This window comes from Mus musculus, chromosome 8 (assembly GCF_000001635.26).
Source record: "Mus musculus strain C57BL/6J chromosome 8, GRCm38.p6 C57BL/6J".
In the NCBI taxonomy this organism is placed as follows: Eukaryota; Metazoa; Chordata; class Mammalia; order Rodentia; family Muridae; genus Mus; species Mus musculus.
This window is the reverse complement of record NC_000074.6, coordinates 83,458,437-83,463,528: the sequence shown is the minus strand read 5'-3', so window position 1 is coordinate 83,463,528 and position 5,092 is coordinate 83,458,437.

Below are 5,092 nucleotides of genomic sequence, written 5' to 3'. Positions count from 1 at the left end.
TACACTCTTCTTTTTAAACATTAGAGGAGAGAGCTTAGCCCTAAAGAGCACATACTACTCTGATAGAGCATCCAAGTTCTGAGCTGAGCACCCACATCAGGCAACAAAGTTATCATAATCTAAATGGTGTGGCACTGATGTCAACAGATGTAGGAACTAGTAGAAGAGAATAGATTCTAGAAATAAACCCAAAAGTCTGTTGTTATGAGTTGTTTTACACTACTGCCTTTGCTCCGGGATCAGCCACACTACCCGCCTCCTCCCAGCTTCCCTTGAATCCACAGGTAAAACACACACACACTGTTCCTTCTCAACTTGCCTTAGGACACAACTGCTGGGCATTACTATCTTCTGCCTGGAAAAGCATGTCCTCAATAATATTGTTATCTCTGCTCCTCCCACCTGGCCTAAGCTTCAGTGGCTAGATCCAACACACACACACTGTTCCTTCTCAACTTGCCTTAGGACACAACTGCTGGGCATTACTATCTTCTGCCTGGAAAAGCATGTCCTCAATAATATTGTTATCTCTGCTCCTCCCACCTGGCCTAAGCTTCAGTGGCTAGATCCACCTAGCCCCTGCCAAATATCCCTGACCACCTGCCTGCAGTAGTGGGCTCAGGCCCCAGCTCCTCCCGAGACCTCATGTGGCTGCTGGCTTCTTCTCCCTCTAAAGCATGGCAAAAACTCCCCTTCTCCTTCTTGCATCTGCCTTTTCCTTCTGGGACCTGGAAGTCCCGCCTGTACCTTCCACCCAGCAATTGGTCCCTGGCTTTCTTTACTGATAGATCAAGAACCAATTGGGGAACAGGACCTCAGCATCAGAACGGCCCCCTTCACCTCACCTTTTCTGTCCCATAACAACAACAACAACAACAACAACAACAACAACAACAACAAACTTTTCTCCCAGACATAAATTGAACAAAATCATAACAACCATGTAAATTACACAGTGTGATATACAAACGACATCCAATCCACCATATTTGTCAATTAGATAAAGTACTCTACCATCATTTCTGTGAGAATTATGACTGTAAGATTATGTTTAGATTTTAGCCTGTAATGCCACCTGAAAACCATGTCTTTCACTCTATAAACCCTCTCTCTCTCAATGTTAAACAACTTGAGTTTGAATATGACACCAAATATAGTCATCAACCCCATCAGAAATCTGAGAAAAACATTACCTGGGTTTTTGGGTAGCACCATACATAGCTTCTCAAAAACTATAGAGACAGCTAATTACTCAAAACTTCTGATCATCAGTCTTTGGCTTTCTGGCCCCAGATCATCTGACAGACAGAATTATTGCAAGGCAGAATTATTAAGGACTGTTTACCCTGTCTTGACAAAGCCAACAGTCAATTATTCTGCATAATGTGTCCTTTTCCTAGAAAGTATTTGTCTGCAGGTGAAGTAGGCAATTTCTACCCAGTGGCTGCCTTTGCCATGACAAGCAACCTCGCCGTGAGGTGAAGATGCTCAATATCATGTTTGAACCAAGAAGAGAGTGCTGTCAGGAGCAGATGTGTCTCACTGTCAAAAGATTAAATAAGATCAGATGTCACATTCTGTGGATTTCTGACATTTTTGAAGAATCTATCTATCTATCTATCTATCTATCTATCTATCTATCTATCTATCTATCTATCTATCTATCTATCAACTGTTAAACCTTAACTACTCAAAATCATTTCTAATTGAAATATCTCAGAAACAACCTTTTATAATTAAATCAGAATCCAACGTAACCATGAGTTTGCTATCTGACCCTTAACTTGCATTGCTCAATCATCTGAAAGCAGTTTGTAATAGCAGTGATTCTATCCTTGACTGATTCTGAACCTTGTATTATTCTTAAATGAGTTGCATAGGCACAATGCATATCAAAGAATAACAATATTAATTACAAATTTTGTATCAATATAAGAAATTCCTACCAATAAAAATCTTAAGTCTTTATCAAAATAAATTCTGTACTAATGTAAAAATTTATAACTTCAACTTTGCATCAATATAAAGATTTTTCCATTAAGATTATGGCTATACAATCATTTTTCACCTATTTCCTCCCTGTTCAAAATTATGACCATTCCTAAATTAGCCCTTAAAATGGTAACTTTTCTATAATTTGTAAAATAAACATTAACAGCCCCCCCCCAAAAAAAAACCCTGGGAATTGGGCTGACGATTCTCCATAACTTTTTCTGGCTGAATAGTGGCAATGAAAAAATTCTTTAAAGGGGAGGGGAAGAGTGGAGTAGGAATTTTAGAAAATGTGGTTAGACTTTAAGAAAGCCAACTTTAACATTTGTTATCCAGTCTCATATGCTTATAAGGTTCAGGGCTTGACTGAGGTTCTAGCTGGATTCATTTGGTTTAATGAGGCAAGACGACCTGGAATACATGACACAGGGAGTCCAAGCAGGTCAGTTTAGCATGTCTAAGGATGAATCTCGCCAAAGCTGTACATCAAGATATCTGCATGGATTATTCACGGTGCACCGATTAGTCAAAGATGATATTCTGTTCCTTATTTGATTCTCTTGAATTTATCTAGTTCTTCAGGGGTCTCTCTCTGTCATATCTGATCCATATCACTCTGGAAGACGTCCAGAGCCTATTCTTCTTTCCTGTCAACATAAATGCAGAGCCTTTCACCTAAAAAAGAATGTCCTTGGTCCAGTAACCAGAAAAACCTTAAGTGTGACCTCTTTCCCAGAGGAACCCCAATATAACCACCAAACTCAAAATCACACCCATTTTGATAATTAAAACACGTCAAAGCAAATAAAGCAGTCTAAACAAATATTATCTGTTAAGATTGTGCTCCTACTGTCCCCTGCCTGGACCTTCAAGAGATCAAGGCCTCAGTTACTTATCTAATGGCTCTGTCTAAGGTCCTGTTCCCCAATTGCTTTTCCAGGTGGGAGATAGTAATGCCCAGCAGTTGTGTCCTAAAGCAAATTGAGAAGGAACAGTGTGTGTGTGTGTGTGTGTGTGTGTGTGTGTGTGTGTGTGTGTGTGTGTGTGTGTGTGTTTCATCTGTGGATTCAAGGGAAGCTGGGAGGGAGCTGGTAGTGCTCTCACTTCATGGAGAAGTGAAGCCGGGTGGGGGCTGGTAGTGCTGTCCAATCCCAGTGCAAAGGTGGTAGTGTAAAACCAATCTACTGCCAGTTGATTTTCCAAAAAGACTCCAAGGCCTCCAGTGGGGAAAAGTGTTCCAACTAAGAAACAGTGTTGTGGGAACTGGGTCCCCTAATGTAAAAGAATGATGTTACCTTGCACTCTAAACACAAAGATAACGCAAACAGTTTGATGGACTATGCATAGGAGCTAAAATAATAAAAACCAGCAGAAGAAAGCACAGAGATAGATATTCTTTATGGATATTTTAAACAGATAGATAATGTTGTACCTTAGTTGAAACCGAGGCTCTTCTCCATCATGACTGCCCTGTGAATGTTGGGAGGTGTCTTAGGGTTCTATTGCTGTGAAAACACACAATGACCATGGCAACTCTTATTAAAAAATTGTGGCTGGCTTGCAGTTTCACAGGTTTGGCCCATTACTATGGCAGGAACCATGGTGCCACTCAGGCAGATATCATACCAGAAGAGCTGAAAGTTCTATACCTTAATCTGCAGGAAGCAGAAGAGGACTCTCTTCCACACTTGAATTTGAGTTTAGGAGACCTCAAACCCCGCCCCCAACAGTGACACACTTCCTCCAACAAGGCCACACTCACTGCAACAAGCCACAAATCCCCAAGGGTCAAAAATTAAACACGGGAGTCTACGGGGGCCATACCTATTCAGCTCAGCACAGGAGGGTAGCAATGCCAGCATGATAAACTCTTACTTTTTAAACTTCCAGGGGGTGTACTCCTTCATGGACTTATTAATAGCAACAAACAAACCTTTCTTTGAGCCCCCTTGTGTTTCCAGCTCATACAGAATAGGCAACTCAATATTTGGAAAATGTGATTGAAAAACTAGAGGGAATTCTATTCCTGTGAATTTAATTTTGTCAACTTATAATTTCCTACAGCTCCCACAACCATTTTACTGGATGTAGCAACAATGCACTGGAGTGAAAAAATTTTATGTATCAAAACATTCAGTGCGGAAGATGGCATGTAGCAACTCTATTTGAATTTCTGCTGAAAATACCTCATTAAATTTGGTTGGTTCCCCACCCCCTAGAGGAGGAGTGATGATTTGAAATTCTAAAATAGTTTTGGGTTTGTTTATGTGTACGTGTGTGGAGTAGTGGACCAGGAAAAACAGCTGTAAAGACTATTGCCTCCAGGGCTGAAGAGATGCCTCAGTGGATAAAGTGCTTGCTTTTTAAAGCACCCTAAAAGCTGGTTATGGAAGCTTGCAACTGGGCTAGGGTGAAGACAAACAGGTCCCAGCAGTTCACTGGTCAACCCTCTAACAAATTGGTGGGCTTCGGGTAAAAGACCCTGCCTCAACAATATAAGATGGAGACAGACTGAGAAAGACAGCTAGTGCTGATCTTTGGCCGGCACATGCAAGTTATGTACACAGGAATGCTCCAACCTACAATTCTGTGTATCAACACACATAATGCCATGTATAAACATACATAATGCCATGTATCAATTTCACACTATGTGTCACTCACTTTTAACCCAACCCTTACAATAGACTTAGCCTCGAATCACCTGTAGATTAAGTGATTTTCCCTTCAGGTCAGGCAAATTTCTTGATCAGGTCCCTGGGAGGTTTCTAACATGGATCCAAAAGATGTCTATCAAACAAACAATCTCTTCCCTTCAGTTTCAACCTAAAGCTTTCTGGATAATCTCTGTAACCAAACCACTATCCACCCCACAGGAACCACACTGTGGGACTGAAGCCTCGGCACCATTGTCTGCCAGGCTACGGTAGCAGTGCCCGGCAGCTTTGCACGAAGAAGCTCTGTAACTCTTTAACTTGGGTCTGGTTTCTGGTTGAGAATACAAAGCTCAAGTGGAAAGTGGAGAGAGGCTGAGAAAGGTGGAGGATCAGATAGCTCCTGCTGGGGTACTTATTAATGATTCAGCAAGGGCGAGCACAAG